The sequence below is a fragment of the Trachypithecus francoisi genome, unplaced genomic scaffold (assembly GCF_009764315.1).
Source record: "Trachypithecus francoisi isolate TF-2019V2 unplaced genomic scaffold, Tfra_2.0 Lachesis_group1, whole genome shotgun sequence".
Classification (NCBI taxonomy): domain Eukaryota; kingdom Metazoa; phylum Chordata; class Mammalia; order Primates; family Cercopithecidae; genus Trachypithecus; species Trachypithecus francoisi.
Genome location: NW_022681454.1, coordinates 140,248,254 through 140,267,102, shown reverse-complemented (window position 1 = coordinate 140,267,102; position 18,849 = coordinate 140,248,254). Strand labels below are relative to the sequence as shown.

Sequence of the window (18,849 nt, the reverse complement as noted above, 5' to 3'; positions counted from 1 at the left end):
TTGTTTTTTTGCTAGTTTTGGTAGCATTTTGTCTTTCCAATCAGACTATAAGCTACTTGAAGGCAGAGATCTTGTTTAAGTCACTACTAGTCCACCAAGCTCCTGTCACATTAGATGAAATAGTAGGTGCTAAAAGCAAATATTTACATTAAAATATTCCATCTCCTTGCAAGAGATTATCAAACTGTATAGAAGAGTTTATCAGGCAACATAATAACCCCACCCCAAGCTCTACCTACCTTCCCTGCTGGTTATTCTTGTCTTACCCCTCCCCACTTTACCTAACCCCCACTCAATCTCTGCCTTTCTCTGTGTTTGGGCAGAGGTGGGAGCATTTATTCCCTGTGCTTCCAGCAGTGCCTCCTTACATCCCTGACCACTGCACCCCTGGGTGGCCACTCTTCCACTGTCTCAGGGCTCAATGAGCCTGTGGACACAGTTTTTAAAATTAGTATTTATTATTTCTTCCTCTGTCCCTCAACCCCAAGAATGTAAACCACCCATAACACCATAAGTAGCCCATTCATTATAGTATGCATTTGAACTATCTGGGCTGAATCCAGTCTCTTATCAGGACACTGAAAGAGAAACCCCGCATTTCCAAATAATATGCTTATATATGACTTATCTCTTTTAGATATTATTTACTGAAGTCCTGTCTTGACAGCTTACCCACCTCCTTTACCCCAATGTAGTGGCACCACACATTCCAGTCCCTCAACCAGAAGGACATTAAGCCACACGATCGAGCTGCTGTTTTTAATCAGTCTTAGAGTACATCTTCTAGCTCCTTGGAACAGTTTTCATCCTTTCCCCCCATCTTTCCTCATGCCCTTCCACTCCTAATTTCCATCTGCTATATCTATAGTTTACATTTTCAAGGTTCATAACATTTACAGTCTGTTCTGTAACCAGCTCAACTTTCTATTGTTTTTCACTCCAAGGGGTGAGTTAAAGAGCTTAAAACCAATAAACAGCATTTACAGTATCATGACCATGGATGAGTCTTTCCTTAAGGTCCCAAGTAGGACTAGGAGTACATTTGCTTCTCTCCTTGTCCAGGGTCAGTATCACTACCCCATGCCATTTGGCAGAGAATGCTCCTAGGGTCAAGTTTTAGTGGAGTCTCCTTTCTTCACCTCACCAACTACCTTTATCAGATCTTCAACTTCCCCAAGCTTCCCATTACACTTCCTGTTGTCACCATCCTCTCCTTTCCTGGGTCCCCTCTGCTGGAATCCTCCCCCCTCATCCACATGCCCTTCTCCTTCAACAGGAATGGGTGCTGCCAAGACTGGCACACGGATTTCATCCTGCAATTTCCTATGCTGCTCTCCCGGGGGTGGGAGGCAGTCCATCAATCTCGGCAAGCTGTGCCTTCTCCTTTCTTGATTTACTCCTCATTTTGTTACCCGCAAGTCTTTAGAAAGGGTATGTGGAGGGCATGCTTTAAAAGAGGGAGCACAGTATAATGGGTAATAACAGAGTTCTATAATTCACCTCATTTAAAAGAACGTGGTTTCAAAACTTCATATTTATTATAATGCCCTTTTATAATAGAATAAAGGGAACAACATTTTATAAGCTCTCACAAACATTTTAGGGAGAGTTACAATTAAAGGTCTTTAACTTCCAGTGTTATTTGCATCTAACAATCTTATCATTCACCATTTAAGCTGCAAAAATACGAATCCACGAAAACATGGATTTCATGTTCAAAGTCCCTTTTATGTACTCATCTGTGTATTTGTTAAATAGAATTCATTCAAATTTTAAAATATTCTTTTTACAAAAAGAAATCGAAAATGCCATCAACTGGCAACTTGTATGTCTCTGGAAAGGATAGTTCATTAAAAAATAATGGTTATATTTAACCTGTTCATTCATTCACTTATTCAAAAATATTTATTGAACACCTACATGTTCCACTGTTCTAGCTGCTGGAGGGATAGTGGTTCAAGAAACAAAATTCTGCCTACCTCGGCAAACTTAAATTTTAGTGGAGGAAGACAAAAACAAACAGGATTAATTTTAGAATTCTATAAAGGCTAAAAATTAAAACTCAAGTTGATCTGAAAGTCCTAACCTTATCTAAACAATTCAAAAGACATGGGGAATTGTTCTAACACTCTCATAAGATGTGTTTAAGTAGACTAAGCCACGACTGTTCTTAACATGGTCCCTATGGGCAATGATAATGATCAAGCTCTTAGGATCAAATCCTGGGAGCTGTATAGGCTTGAAAGCCCAGCAATCCTGTCCTCTCAAACATCTCCATCAGCTAATAAGATGAGGTGATCAATGTGCAGCTTTACTGTGTAATCTTCATGCAAAGCCATTACTTGAGTCCCCTGACATCACGAAATACCCATCCTAGAACACTCATCACTCCAGTCCAATATCCATCAACAGAATAAAAAACCTGAGTACAAAAGAAGGAAAAAGAGAGAATGAATTGCACTTCATTAAAAATTTTCCTGTTTTTTAATCATTGTCTACATTTTGGATATAATTAACTTTGTCCTTTCCCTACTTGAAAGAACAAGTAGAATAAAGAAGCATTAAACATGAAGAAACGTATTTAGGAACCCAACAAATGTTTGATGCTGACAATGATGATGATTAAACTAAGTGGCTAAGGGGGACAGAATTGCTTGACCTAAAAACAAAGATACAAAATATGATGCTTTTGTATATACATGATCAGTTTTCTGAGGGAACACAAGTTACATATAATGTATATTCAGTTAATACTACTTGATGATAAAAATTTATTTCTGCAATAGAAAATAAACAATTCAGGCTTTTCTTCAAATGGAAGTATTTAAATTGGACACACAGATTAACTGAGGTGGGTTCTCAAGGGAAGGAGGGATGTCAACACTGGACTTCCTTGAAAAACCTCCAGCTTCCCTTTTGATCTGAATCTTTCTCCTCTTCTGCTGACTACCTTTGTTTTTTTGTTTTGAGACAGAGTCTCACTCTGTCGCCCAGGCTGGATGGAGTGTAGTAGCATGATCTCGGCTCACTGCAATCTCCACCTCCTGGGAGGAGTGTTTCTCCTGCCTCAGCCTCCTGAGTAGCTGGGACTACAGGCGTGTACAATCACGCCCAGCTAATTTTTTTGTATTTTTAGTAGAGACAGGGTTTCACCGTGTTAGCCAGGATGGTCTCGATCTCCTGACCTCCTGATTCGCCTGCCTTGGCCTCCCAAAGTGCTGGGATTACAGGCGTGAGACACAGCGCCCAGCTGCTGACTACCTTTCTTATTCCTGTTTCCCCTTCCTTCTAACATTATCTTCCACATCTTTTATTTCCACTTTATTTCTTCTTCTGCTTGTCCTAAGTATATAAAAGGATTTTTGTGCTTGCCTTTTTTTAAGTGTCATTTAATTTAAAGAGCTTTGACTGTCCTTTTCTTAACTTAAAAAGCAGCTGTGGTTAAACTTTTTTATGTTTTCAAGCATTTTTTACATTTGACTATGGGCCTGTCTTTTCTTTTTTTGGTAAAGCAGGCAGCATTAAAAAGAAAATGACCCTCCACTCTTGATGCAGAAATCAGAAAAATGGTCTTTAATAATTTGGACATTCGCCACTGGAAAGCAAACATTAGTTTCGATGATCTTTCAAGATTTTTTCCAATGCAATAACAATTATTAACATTTACTGAATACTCATTAAGCACCAGACATTGTTCTATGCACTTTATACATTAACTTAATCCTCATCACAGACCTATGAGGTAGGCTGTAATTTATTCTCATTTATAGATGAGAAAATGAGTCACAAAGACATTAAGTAACTTAACCAAGGTCATACTGGAAACAGTAAAGCCAGGATCTGAACCTAGTAGTCTGGCCTCACCCAGAGCCAGTGCCCTTAACCACTTAACACTGTACTATTTATCTATGACAGGGGACAGCAAATCTTTTTGTGAAGGGCCAGGGCATACGTATTTTAGTCTTCGTAGGCTACACGTGCTTTCTGTCTCGTACTCTTCTTCTTCTTCTTCTTTTTTTTTTTTTTTTTTAAAAAAAAACCCTTTGTAAATGTGAAGAACCTTCTTAAACAGTATCAGGCCCACAGGCCATAGTTTGCTACCCGTGGACTACGATTTTATCATTTCATATGAGCCAGTCTGGTATTTTTCATGTAGACAAATTCGGACAGAAGCAAAACTGAAAGATTCCATGTAAGCAGGCTTACAGCCCACAGTCCACAAATGCCCAAGAACTACCAGTTGTGCGTAGTCACTGAAATAGTAAAGAAAATGCAAAATTCAAAATCAAAGAACTGCAAGTACTTTGTGGACATACACATGGAAATATAGCCCATAGATATGAAAAAGGTACAGCTATCACTAATGGAAAGTAAAAATCTCAGTAAGCTTTAACAACCTAGCATTTCAGAAGTAAAAAACTTCACCTATTCATCTTCTTTACAGATGGAGAGCGATATACAATAGGAGTTGGGCCCAGCTACTACCATAATCTGCTCAAACTGAGGTATAGTAACAGCATCTGTATACCACACAAATGCATTCTTCTTCAGAGTCCCTCATAAATACAAATTCGTTGTTGCATTGTCAAAATATTCATTATCTTCAGTGTCAGAAACTAGAGAGTAGGTTATCAACTATTAACTTAGGACTCCTGAGGAATTCAGAAATCATAAAAATATTAATGTCATCAACCCATATTCTTTCTGATCATCTGGCAAGATCCTATTCTTAACATGTCACCACCACCACTTACCACCGTCTTAAGATTTCCAAACTTCTGAAGTAAGTTTTGGTGGGTTTCACATATCTTACCACAATCTAATTGTCTTTTAAAAATCAAAAGCTCTGTTTCAACAATGCAGCAATCATTTTGATGAACGCTATCAGAAAGTAGAAATTTAAGCGTTAGATTGGCCTTCAACTCTACCACATCAAATACTTCAATTTACAAATCCCCTCTCTCAGAAAGAGTACCTTAGAAAAAAGCATTTTGACAGAATTTGGTTCAAATTATATACTGTTAATTATTTTTACCATTTTTGTGGGGTAAAAATAAAAACTGGGGAAATAGACTCACTTCTACTTTCTTCCCTATTAAACTTGGGACCATCTGTTTAAAATAACTGCAGCTATTTTCGGTAGTTAGGCAATGAACTACTTATAAAAACAAAAACAGATGCCTCCTCTTTAAGATCACTCCGTTATCAAACATCTGAGCATTACTTGCACACAAAAGCATGTAGTGTATGTTACTTGTCAAGAATAAAATTGCAGATTTTAAAAAATATCATGTGGCAGCTCAGGACATTATTTCATTTCTTATAATTGTTTTTGGCAGTTGCTAAAAACACAAGAATAAAGTAATGTAAGGAGGTAATTCATACATGTATTTAAAAATATCTGTTTTAACACTAGCTCTCTGACTCACAACTTGGCTGTCCTTAAGAATTTGGGCATTTCTTCTGTTGAGAAAAGTTGCTTAATAGTTAATTTTTACCTGAAGTACTTTCTTCTGAATGCAGAAATTCATGTATTTTACCTTTGTTTTTTTCTTTGGCAACAGTGACAAATCAGATAATCTCCATGAATATCTATGTAGTTTTCCTCTTTACATGAGACAAAGTTTATCTTTTAAAAAGAAAAGCCAAAATGAATGTTTTACCTGTGCAACTGCCCCCACCCGCAGCACCTTCTCTGTGCTTCTCTGTGCCCCTTTGCCTTTTTCTGCACTTTGAAATAACTACCTTGCTCCCAAGAAAAAGTTTCTTCAGAAGCCAGTGTACTTTGTCCTTGCCAGGTCAGATAAGGGGTTAAATTTATTTAACTTTAGCAAGCCTTTCTTGTTGCCCAGATGGCTGGCTGAGAGGAAGGAAGAGCATACAGCTAATTAGCATTCACTCCTTTTAACACTCCTTTCCCATCCCTTCTACTGCTTATTATCCACTCTTTCTTTTCTTCCTCAAGGTTTACCTTGATTTGTAGTTCAATACTTAAAGGGCTCCCTTCCAAAAAATAATAACACTTATGAGAGATATGTGGTATGTAGCACAGACTGTGTTACAGAAGCTCTTCGATTCCTCTTCCCCTAGAACAAAGACATTTAGACCATTACTTGAAATGTTATTTTGAATAAATAAATAAATAATGGTTGCATTTATTAAGCACCATGGGGCAGACCATTACCTGCTCACCCAAATCTGTTCTTCTGTTCTTCCACAATGAATCAACTGTAACTGAGCACATGGTCATCCAGGTAGAAATTACACTACTCAGTCTCTCTGGCAGCCAGATGTGGGCGGCCATGTGACTTAATTCTCCCCAACGCAAAGTACATGGCAAGGATGCATGGCTTTTCTAGGTCTGAGCATAAAGACAATGGGAATGCTGCCTCCACACTTCTTCTTGTCCCCTCAAGCTGGGACACAGACCTACCGACCATCTATCTTTGACTATGTAGATGAACCCTGAGATGTAGGAAGCAGGGAGCAACAAGATGGAAGAAATCTGGGTCCCTGAATTTCTGCAAAGAACATGATTCTTTGCAAGCCTGGAATACTTACCCTTTTATATGAGCAATATTAAAAAAGTTGAATGCTCCTTAATTCACTGTATTTTGGGGGCTCTTTGGCCCAGCAGCATAGGCTTAATCATAACTGGCATAAACACTATTATGTAGCACTGTTCTGGGTGTTTTACATGAATTATCTAATCAATGAGTCTTAGAGGAAAGTACTGTTACTATTCCCAGTTTCCAGGTGAAGAAATAAAGATTTGGAGGGTTGAGAGAAAAGAGTAGTGAGGTTGGTAAAATAATCAACTGCAGGTCTCTATGATGCAAAGTCAAAAACCTAACCACTACACTAGTGTGCTTCCTTAAAAAAAAAAAAAAAAAAAACCTATTTATTACTTCACAAATTATCTCACTCTAATTGAGATTTTTCTTCTGTGATATCTCTTATACACCCAGAGCAGAAATATTATGAGCTCAAAATTAAGAGATATAAATTATATTTGGTTTGCCCACAAACACCCTTAATCTTATTATTAGCTGAACACCTAAGTTCGTGTTAAACTCCAAAACTTTGAAAGAAATCAGACTGCAGGCCAATGAGAAACAGCTTAGTGGATGAAACGTTTTACTCTACTTCTAAAATTCTATTCTGTTGCACACAAGGCCTAGATCTGTACCTCAAACCAGCACTGTGAAATATCGGATTATTAATTCCAAATGAACTTACTTTGGCTGTGTCTAATATTATGTTTATTATGAAAGAGCCCGTGAAACACTGTTACACAACACTGGGGTTTTTCTTTTAGTAATATGAGGACACACACCTTCACTCCTCCCGAACTTTTAAAGCTAAATCCAGGAGAGGTGCCAGTAAGGCAAGTATTGAAGGGGGCTGGCAGAGTCAAGGGAGGAAGGGGACTGGAAGACAAGCTTCTTTTTTATCTTTACATCTTTAAAAAACTATTTTGCTTAAGAATCTTTTCATCTTCCAAAAAACTCTTATAATTAAGTGCCAGAATCCACTTATTTATTCATTCAACAAATATGTACTGAGCACTTACTGTTTGATGAGTACGCTGCTAGACACTGGATATGGAATAGTAAATAAAAGTAGAGTCAGGAGAGGGAGGTGAAGCAGTAATGTTCACACAAAGGTCATAGTTTTTATCTTAAGCTTGAGTAAAAATCCCAGAATAAATTGTCTTATGCTTTAATAACTTCAAAATGCATAAACCACAAGAAAAGAGACCCCTGCACTTTCCCTCCTCATCTCTTAGACATCCCTAGGTCAGAGGGGGCTGGAAGCACTACTATATTTTATGCTACAAGCGCCTGCTGTTGAACTCACAGGTTCAACCCCCGACCACATTGCCTGCTTAATATCTTTCCTAACAATCCTTTCAATTTTTGTAAATACACATTTGAAATTTATGCTCATCCATCTGCTTCCCAACATTGCCGCCAATCTCACTAGGTTTTAATGAAAAGGAGATGAGTGAATGACATAAATGCTTTTCCAGCGTAAGCAAGTATTAGATCATATATACTGGTCTCCTCATTCTATGCTTGGGTAAAAAGACAGAGGAAGGAAAAGGATTAGATTGGTACTCCATAAGCTAAATCATTCCTATAAAAATAAAAGCTCTTCTTACATTTGATTACCAACTGAGGAAAGATGAAGCTGTGAAAATACCACCTTCTGTGAGTAGAATGTGAGTGATTTTAGATGGATCTTTGTGCAGTCAGGTGTGTCCCTGGCAGGCTGGTGTAGAAAATGCTCCAATCCTTCTCTGCAGAGTGGACTGGGCAGTTTTTCTGCAGGTGGCCCAGCTCTTGCACTCACAGGGGGTTCTGCCCACATGCTCCTCCTTATGCCTCGCAAAAGCTCTGTCTGATTTCTGGCTCAGCCTTGGCTTTTCAAGGAACTGTTTAAAACTTCTAAATATGAATGTATTTAAATACTGCTTCAGGTCTGAAGAAAACAGTTAAATATATATACATATACTTTTTTTTTGCTAACAACTACCTAAAAATTGGTGTTTTTAAGATCTTAAGTGGTACTTATTTTCAACAGAGTTATTAGAACTTTAGGCCGGGCGCAGTGGCTCATGTCCGTAATCCTAGAACTTTGGGAGGCGGAGGTGGGTGGATCACCTGAGATCGGGAGTTCAAGACCAGCCTGGCCAACATGGTGAAGCCCCATCTCTATTAAAAATATAAAAATTGGCTGGGCATGGTGAGGCACGTCTGTAATCCCAGCTACTTGGGAAGCTGAGGCAGGAAAATTGCTTGAACCCGGGAGGTGGAGGTTACAGTGAGGAGAGAGTGCTCCACTGCTCTCTGGCCTGGGCGACAGAGCGAGACTCTGTCTCACACACACACAAAAAAATCTATTTGCATTTGCACTTAAATTCCTCCAGGTGTTAAGTTACATTTTTAGTGAAACACACTAAATTGTAGGTAGCACTGTTGGTAGACAGCATCATTGCAACACTGATCAACAAAATAGCCACTAGGTACCTATTAGATGAAACTGATCAGTCAGATCTGGACCTGGCCTCAGATTCTGTCTCTGCAAGATTAGAAACATATATGGAATAACTATAATCCCACACAGAGAGCAGTAAGCACCTCGGGAGTTATATATAGTGCTTGGTATAATTTTAAAAGGGGGCATTCAAAAAGGGAGCACTTATCCTTAGGTTGTAAGGGTAGGGGGTAGGGGCAGGAGAGGGAAATACAGATGCTGAGAGGTGCCAAAATGAAGTCAGAAACCCCCTGTGCCCAGCAATGAACGTTCCACCACGTGCTAAGCCATAGTCCCAAATCCCCAAAGCCTTTGGACAGAAGCAAGGAGACAACAGCAAATACGTGGTGATGGCAAAGTACAGCGCAGGCACAAGGTGTTTCTGTTGGGCTGGAATCTATAGCGTGTGTAAGTTTGTGAAGGAAGGCAGGATAGGATCAAGATCAGGATCAAGGAGTGGGAGGACCTTAGGGGCTTGGCTTTATTGAGTAGGTAATGGGGACTCCTTGGAAGTTCTTTAGATGGGACTAATGTAAGAGCCACACTTAGAGGAGATGACTGTGGAGAAGGATGAATGTCCAGGCAGGGAGACCAGTAAGAAGTCAATGGGAGGAAACAGTCTGACCTACCAGAGTGGCACTGCTGATAAGCAAGAATCGAATGCAAGACACAGCAGTGAGCTGCAGGAAGAGGGAAAAGTCCAGGAGTTAGGATGCTCCACTTTAAAGATGGAAGCTCACGTCAGTAAGCAGCCTTCTGTGCCTTCTTCCCTTCACCTCCACCAGGCTACTTCATGCCTAGCTCCTCAAATCTGTCCCTGAACCTTACTTCTTCAACAATCACTTGCCAGGCATGGTGGCTCATGCCTATTATCCCAGTGCTTTGGGAGGCCAAGGCAGGTGGATCACCTGAGGCTGGGAGTTCGAGACCAGCCTGACCAACATGGAGAAACCCCGTTTCTACTAAAAATACAAAATTAGCCAGGCATGGTGGTGCATGCCTGTAATCCCAGCAACTCGGGAGGCTGAAGCAGGAGAACTGCTTGAACCCAGGAGGCAGAGGTTATTGTGAGCCAAGATAGCATCATTGCACTCCAGTCTGGGCAAAAAGAGTGAAACTCTGTCTTAAACAAACAACAACAACAACAACAAAATCACCTGCATACCAACTCACTGCCCCATGGACCACTAGTATGCCTAAGTACAAAGTTCTAACTACATTTCCAAGGTAGTGATTCACTCTTCTTACTATTCCCTTTACTGTGGCAGAGACTACCAGTTGCTCCTCGCATATTCATTTCCCCGTTGTCTATAGTAGAGGTCAACAGAAAAATATTCTGTAAAGGGCAATATAATAAATACTTTAGGTTTTGCAGGCCATATGATCTCTGTAGCAACTACATGTTGTGTATTACTAATCTGAAAACCCAAAGTCTTCTAAAATCTGACACTTTTTGGGCACTGACACAACACTACAAGTGAGAATTCATATACCTGACCACATGTGACAGGTTGCTGTCAAAACACAATCAAAATTTGTTTCATGTACAAAATTTTGTAATTTAAAATATTGTATAAAATTGGGCCAGGAGCAGTGACTAATGCCTGTAAACCCAGCATTTTGGGAAGTTGAGGTGGATGGATTGCTTGAGCCCAGAAGTTTGAAACTAGCCTGGGCAACATAGCAAGACCTCATTCCTATAAAAAATCAAAAAATTAGCTGGGCATGGTGGTGCATGCCTTTAGTCCTAGCTACTGGGAGGCTGAAGTGGGAGAATCGCTTGAGCTCAAGAGGTCAAAGCTGCAGTAAACCATGATCACACCACTGTCACTCCAGCCTAGGTGACAGAATAAGACTCTGTCTCAAAAATAAAAAATATTTATACAAAATTGCCTTCAGGCTATGCATATGGTGTACTTAAAACATAAATTTCATATTAGACTTCACTCTCATCCCCAAGATATCACATTATGTATTCACAAATATTCCAAAAGTCCAAAAAAATCTGAAATCAGAAATACTTCTGGTCCCATGCATTTTGGATACTCAACTCTTCCATTGTCATGTGAAAGCAGGTAATTTATACACAAATGGGCACACCTGTGTTCCAATACACTTTTATTTTTATTTATTTATCACTCTGTTACCCAGGCTGGAGTGCAGTGGTGCGATCATGGCTCACTGCAGCCTTGACCTCCTGGGCTAAATTGATCCTCCCACCTCAGTCTCCCAAGTAGCCAGGATGACAGGTGCACACAGCATTTTTTTTTTTAATTTTTTGTATAAACAGGGTTTCACCATGTTGCTCTGGCTTGTCTTGAACTCCCGGGCTCAAGCTATTCTCCTGCCTTGACCTCCCAAAGTGCCGGGATTACAGGCATGAGCTACCATAACCGGCCAATACATTTTTACTTACAAACTATAGTTAATTTGTAAATAATTTGTGGCTGGCTGACTTGGCACTCAGACCACTGTTTGCTGATCTTGTTCTATAGTAACAGAAGCTCTAGCAGGGTGTCTTCTAGCTAATAATTGTATTTCCCAGCCTCCCTTGGAGCTCGCTGTGGTCATGTTCTGGCCAATAGGATGTAAATGAAAATGATCTGTACAACTTGTAGATCATCTCCTTTCCCTCGGGCTGAAATAAGAACATGATGAGGCATCTTTGACTGTGAAGATGAGGGCAACTCTTTCAAGACGGCGGAGAAACAAGAGGAAGGAATTTTTCTATTGAGGTACCATGCTAGTCCTGAATCAGTATGGATCCCTTGAGCTCTTCTGAGAGGAGGAAAGCACCAACAACCTCTTAACTTGTTTAAGTCACTGTATTTTGGGCATCTTTTCACAATGATTTGCATATTGGAGTTAAGGTCAGTACATGAGGCTGTAATTAATTCAGAAAAGAAAACACTGTTCCAGGGCTGCAGAACCCCAGTGATCAATCATAAGCCTACACAGCAAGGTCAGATGACTTGGTACCGATCTATCATTTTCATAGGAACTAATTAATATCTAGTGAGGAACTAATAACTGTGCCACATACTTATATAAAATACAAGCTCTCACTTATGTTTAAAGAATTGTGATTATTTTTACAGAGGAGATTCAGAGAGATTAGGAAGTATGTCCAAAGTGATACTATACTACTCCTAAGTAGCTATGCTGATATATAAACTCAGGACACAGGACTCTCAAACATGTTCATTTCCTCAAATCAAACCCCTTGGGTCAAGGACAAGCCACTGGTGTTATTACGAGTCAATGGCTCTGTGACTGCAGGTTTCCATTTTTAAACTGCAAACTGCCACTAAGAGCCACTGACTAATGGCTCCCATTGGTTTAATTACTACTCCCCCTTAAAAGCCAAGTAAACCAAAATGACACAAGGTTAAGTGACTTAGCCAGATTCCTTTGAAAGACTTCAAGGATGCCAAAATGTGGATTTCATCAGACAGCCCCACTAGCTGCCAACTCAGTCCCAGCTACTGCCATCACCTCCTCCATCACTGCCCATTAGAAGTTAACTGCCTGGATACTTGCTACACCACACTGAACAGAGCCTGCAAAAACTAGCTGCAAAATACACCAGCAGAAGGGAAGAGTTCTCCCCTCTCCAGGAAAGGGTGAGCAATCACCCTAACATGTGCTGCTGCCCTAGTCTGTCGGGTGTAGCATTTGTCTCTGTGGGGAGCTTGGCATCCATCATGAGGACCATCTGGTTCCATTTCCCTGACAGCCACTGCCTTTCCTGTCCTATCAAGGAAAGTCAAGTTCACCCCGAAATTACAGCACAGCCAATAGCACCAACTTACCATGGCAGACGAACCCAAAATTTAGTTGCAAAAAACTTGAATCTTACTTCAAATTTAAAGGAAAGAAATGTTTCAAAATTATTTCACTTATTTTTAGTGGGATAAAAGTTGATGTTTTGAAAACTTCACGAACAACTAATTAAAAACTAATTATTATAACTAGTTATTGCTATGCCAAGGATTACACAGTTGAAGAAAATGTTTTGTTATAGAAATGCAGTAAAGAATAAACAAGCCTATCTTGAATAAAGCACAAAGTTAGCATGTTCTCAATTTCCCTTTTAAGCCAATTATTTCTATAATTTAGAAGGAAGACCTTATCACCAAAGTGGACTTTTGAATTTCACATATATTTATATATATATATATATATGTTTTGTTGTTGTTGTTGTTGTTGTTGGAGACAAGGTCTTGCTCTGTCACCCAGGTTGGAGTGCAGTGGTACGATCATAACTCACTGCACCCTCAAACTCCTGGGCTCAACTTCTACCTCAGCCTCCGAAGTAGCTAGGACTATGACAGTGTTACCATGCCTGGGTAGTTTTTTCACTTTTTTGTAAAACAGGTCATACAAGGTTGACCAAGCTGGTCTCGAACTTCTGGCCTCAAGTGATCCTCCTACCTTGGCCCCCAAAAGTATCAGAATTACAGGTGTGAGCTATTGTGCCACGGCTATTTAGCATACCTTGAACTTTTTCCAGAGCCAAATTATAATGGGTACAAAACTATGCAGACATTTAAAAGAAATATTTTTCAAAAATATTTTGGGATGTGGAAAATGTGCTCACATATATTGTTATGTTAAAAAAGCAGGTTTTAAAACAGTTTATAGTCATTCTTACAAATGAATAACTATATATAGCTATATAAATATGTATAGAAAAATGAGTCTGGAAGTAAATACCTCAACATTTTAACAGCAGTTTTTCTCTGAGCAGTAGAGTTACAAGTAATTTTTCTTTTCTTACACTTCTCAGAATTTTCAAAATCTTCTATAACAAATGATAAAAGTATACATTTTTTAAGGACCTAAGTATAAAGAACATGACATTTAAGGCACAGCTTCCTCCTTTCATTGGGTTCTATAACAGGACGAAGAATGTGGTTTTGGAAACAGTGCAAGTTATTCTGTGTCCAAATCATATATATAAATCTCAGAAACACACATTTTAAACTGCACATTAAGTCTCAGTGATCTGATGGTGGCCATTTCAGAAAGATCAGAAGGGTCTCATAACATATTGAAATACAGAGCCTCTGGGGAGCGGGCCCAAACTCATTAAAACACACAGCTATTATCTACATTTTATCTCCCCTAAATTGACTTAAAAATGGAGAGGACAGTGTGTGTAGCACTCAAACATCTGTGACATATCATTAGGGAAGAAGAATATTTCTAGGAATTCTTATTCATAATTAGTACTTTCAAACTGAGAAAGCAGCAGAAAACAACTGTTAAATTAAAAAGAAGTGCACGCATGTCACAATTTAGCAATAGCCAAAGTCAACTAGCAATCAGTTTCTATTTCACAATAGCAGTTACAAAAACCATAAAAATCCTCACGATTAGGGAACAGAGTCAGAATAAAGTTTAAACCTGGAGAATGTTACTTTCTCTGCACTCTCACCCATCATAAACCATAACAGGGTCTGAGGCCACATATTTACTTGCAGACATTGAAAAAGAAAAAAAAACTTAACTGCTCAAGCTAAAAAATCAGTGTCCCAAGTTTCACACTATTGGTCATATGATCCTCCAACTGTTATTTCTCAGACTATCTTCCTCTGACAGTCTCTTCTTTCTTTAAAGACAACAGATCAACAAAATAACCTAAACTAACCAAGCTCTTTCATTTTTTGAATGATGGAACCTCCTAACAGAGCAAAACAGGACTTTGAAGGTAGTATTTCAGGAAAAAGAGAAGGTAGGGAGTTTCAGGAAAATGTCTGATAAAATTCCATTCCTTTTCCAAAATAACAAAAGCATAGTTTCCCCAAGTCCCAAATACAAAAGCAAAGCAGAAAATAAAAGCATGTTCTTTTTACACTATTCCTGGGGGAAACACATTTTCACTTGCTATTTCAATGAATACTTTCTCCACAGTATTATTTCATTTCCACAGGAAAAAAATATGTAAACTGAGTAATTCCTAAATGTTTTAGAATATATCTGTAATACCTAAAGAAATATACAGCTTCACTGAGGAATTCTCCCTGCCTTAAATAAATATTTAGTTAACTGAAGAAGAGATGTTTCAACAATGAAATAACAATGAAGAAAGTGCATAACAAAACAGCATTAGTCTGTCTAACCAAAGAATAAGCAAATGACAGCCCGGCAGCATAAAGGTTGTAGAGTAAAAGAAAAAATGCTACCAAGATACTGAATAAGATTCTGATCTATTAGAATAAAAATGATGAAGAAAGCAAACACACCTTTCATGTGAGCGGCCTAAAAAGGCAGCTTCTCTGTACCTTTGACTTCCAACATCCCGTTCATGACTAGAGTCTAGGAAAGTAATATACGACCTCAGTAATGCTGGCCTGGCCTGCACCCAACTCAGTGACTTCAACTGCTCCACATCAATAACAAAAGCCATACAGAGCTGACGTGCAGGGAGGGTGGAAGAGATGGAAGACTCCAGGGCAGATTTCTAAAAGCAAAGCCATCTCCTGTTAAAGAAACTGGCCAAGTACTATTCAGAAACAAGAGCTTCCTCAAGTGGACATATCGGTTGTCTTTATAATGCCTATAGCTATTCCACTCGGTTTTAAAAAACGGTCTTCACCGAACTCTAAGAACAAAATGCTCCCCCTATAACAGACTGGAGCAAAACACCACCTCCCAGGGACTTTATATCAATTAAGGTACTTGATCTCCAACAACCCAATTAGGTAAATGCCATTAGTCTCAGTTTACAGATAAGGAAACTAACCTAAAAGTAGCAGACATTTCAAGAGCACAGTTAGTAGACCCGAACACAGGCTCTTGGGCTACAGAGGCCAAGGGCTGAACCACTATACCCAGTGATACCGTGCTGAATCTTTCTAGTGCTTACATCCCGTCTGCCTAACACCTTAAAGACGCTGCAGACACAGCAGCTCCCAGGGCTACAGTCTTGTTGCTGTCACATGTTCCCTGGATTTGAAGGGAAGGGCAAAAGCTAACTTGCACTGAGTACCTACTATGTGCTAGCCCTTTCAGAAAAGACAAATTCCCTAGTGATAAAAGCATTATCATCATTATTCCTATATGACAGATGAAAACTAGATTCTGAAGGTTTCAGTAACTTGCTTAATGCAAGGGAGAGGTAGCGCTGGCATTTGAACTAAATCTGTTCGTACGTGGCTTAGGTTCCTCCCACTACAGAAAGTGTCCTACCTCCTCAGTTACAGGCTGATCCCCTAAATGGGTGACTTCTCCCACAGCCAGAGATGATCTCCCATATTTTAACCAGTCATTTTACATGTGAATGCTATTTGAACTACTGGGAAGAACGTGGAGAGGGAGGAAAGATAGGTCAGTAAAATTCCAACACAACAGCAAAAAATCTTTCAACCTACAGAAAATCCCCACAATTAGTTAACGAAAAGCATATCTGGCATACACCCAGCACTGCTGCAGAGAACCATCAACTGTAAATACACGTAACTATTTCTTTCTGGTGTATATAAACTAAACATCTGCAAATCATATTACATTTTCAATGCACTAGAGGAATTCACTACTGAAAAGAATTCTGTCGGCTGGGAGTGGTGGCTCAAGCCTGTAATCCCAACACTTTGGGAGGGCAAGGAAAGAGGATCACTTGAGGCCAGGAGTTGACCAGCCTGGGCAACACAGTGAGACTCTATTAACAAAGAAAAGAAAACTGTGGTTAAATTCCTTTGTAGGGTCCAAAGTTCTTTTATAATAAACAATCCTCTAATTTACTTTCTAAGTCTCTGAATTTTCCAAAGCAATTATATTTTATTTTAGGCAGAACTATGGGAATATGTAATAATCCAAATTATTTTACATAAGCTTGGATGTAGGTCTGTCTTAAAATTGAAGAAATGAATCATTATATATGTCCAAACTTTCTCTAGCCTGTGGTTACATGAATTGCTAAGTTGCCTGTCATAACAGCATATAAATTAATTTGATTTTATAGCTTGGCTAAGAGTATCTTGAAATAAAAAGAGTACTAGAGATTCAAAATCTGATAAGTAAAACAAAGATAGTACCATGAATCTTTTGTACACAGAATGTAAAAGTAAGAGGGTTTCAAGATTCAATATTTTCATTTTATGAATAAAAAAACCGAGGCCCAAGATTTAAATGATCTCTTAGACTTAACCAGGGTCCATGTTAGAAATTCAATGGAAAAAACAAAATTAGAATCTAGGATGCTAACACCTAATTCAAGGTATGGTCCATAATGGACCCCCTCTGATGATCTAATACTGTATTGTAAGCCCCCAAAAAGCAGAAACTGTGTCATATTGCTGGTTCTCTCCAAGCTCCTACAAATTACCTTGCTTAATACATATTCCTGGCCAGGCACAGTGGCTCACATCTATAATCCTAGCACTTTGAGAGGCCAAGGCAGGATAGCTTGAGCCCAGGAGTTCAAGGCCAGCCTGGGCAACATGGCAAAATCCTGTCTCTAACAGACAAAAAATTAGCCGGGCACTGTGGTGTGCACATGTAGTGCCAGCTACTCAGGAGGCTGAGGTGGGAAGATCACTTGAGCCCAGGAGGTCGAGGCTGCAGTGAGTGGAAATCACTGCAGTCTAGCCTGGGTGACAGAGCAAGACCCTGTCTCAATCAGTCACATCGATCAGCCAGTCAATCTAATTCTCCCTGTGGTGGGAGAAGGGAATCAGAGGTGGCTGATACTGTAGGCTACCTCCTATTTCATTTCTAGGCTTTATAGTTTGTTAGATCCTAGGGTCCCAGCACATAGTTATGCAAAATCAGTGTTAACAGTACCCAGGGAACAGAGCATGGCAAAACCCAGATGCATCATCTTAAGGATATCCTTAAGGACTCAGGATAGGAAGGCAGGAGACACCTGCAAATCAGTTAACCTATCCAGCTTAAGATTTCTCTGCTCCAGAATGAATAAACTGTATTTTTTGTATCTCTAAGTCCTCTTCCAACATTAAATGTTACTGCTGTGCCTGTTTCCTGAATTTTATACATTTGACACAAACATTAATGCTTTAATAAACCCTTTTCAACTTGCCTCTTTGTTTACTGAATTATATGCACAACTCTGTTACATACATAACTCTGAATTGTGGTCCCCAGCAATCCCTACACCAACCTCAATGAATGAGGCTTTGGTCTGCAATGGCCAGTGAGTCCCCCTTTTTTTCATAACACAATTTTTACCAGAAAAGTTCCTCGGGTTTGGGGGATTTGGCCCCTATCACTTCTAGTTCCTGGCATCAGGGCCTAAGGCTAGGCCAGTGACATCAAAAATACTGTTGGGAGGCCATGGTCTCTCCAGAGAGGCTGCCTCTGTTTGGTCTCTAGTGAGGCCTTGAGCAAATGAAAGCTGCTCAGACTACTGGGAGATACAAAGGGTCAGCTGCAGGGTCTGGCAGTGAGGAGCTGGTCCCAGGCCAGAGATACAAGGTCAGAGAGAGGCCAGGGCTTGGAGTATTAGCTCTGTTGTATAACCTGAAACTTGAGAAGGTGGTTAAGAAAGAGATACTCAGACAAGGAAAAAACAAGAGAGGTTTAGAGACTAGAAAAACGAGAGAGAGAGAGAGAGAGAGAGAGAGAGAGAGACTGACTTTGGAAGTTCCAATAGGCTGTATCAAAAAAGCAAATGTTTGTATTATCCATGTGAGTCAAAATAACATGCATTTATTATATTTGTGAGCGAAAAAGGACCTTACTAATTGTTGTTAAGCATAAAGATTTTTATTACTAATGTACAAGTGTCAAGAAAAAGAAAGGCCAGGACACAGGATTTTCATAATTAAGAAAAGAACCAGAACATAT

General features: G+C 39.4%; 1 protein-coding gene and 1 long non-coding RNA gene across 5 annotated transcripts in view; both read right to left on the bottom strand.

Annotated features, from left to right (window-relative positions):
- Positions 1 to 18,849, bottom strand: part of GAB1 (GRB2 associated binding protein 1) — a 132,649-nt gene that overhangs the window by 70,901 nt on the left and 42,899 nt on the right. The gene's annotated exons all lie outside the window — the stretch shown is intronic.
- Positions 1,517 to 15,370, bottom strand: LOC117085967. Its single transcript, XR_004438154.1, has 3 exons — positions 15,288 to 15,370; positions 5,664 to 5,860; positions 1,517 to 2,422 (listed from the first exon to the last, which is right to left on the bottom strand). It is a non-coding gene; the product is annotated as an uncharacterized LOC117085967 (long non-coding RNA).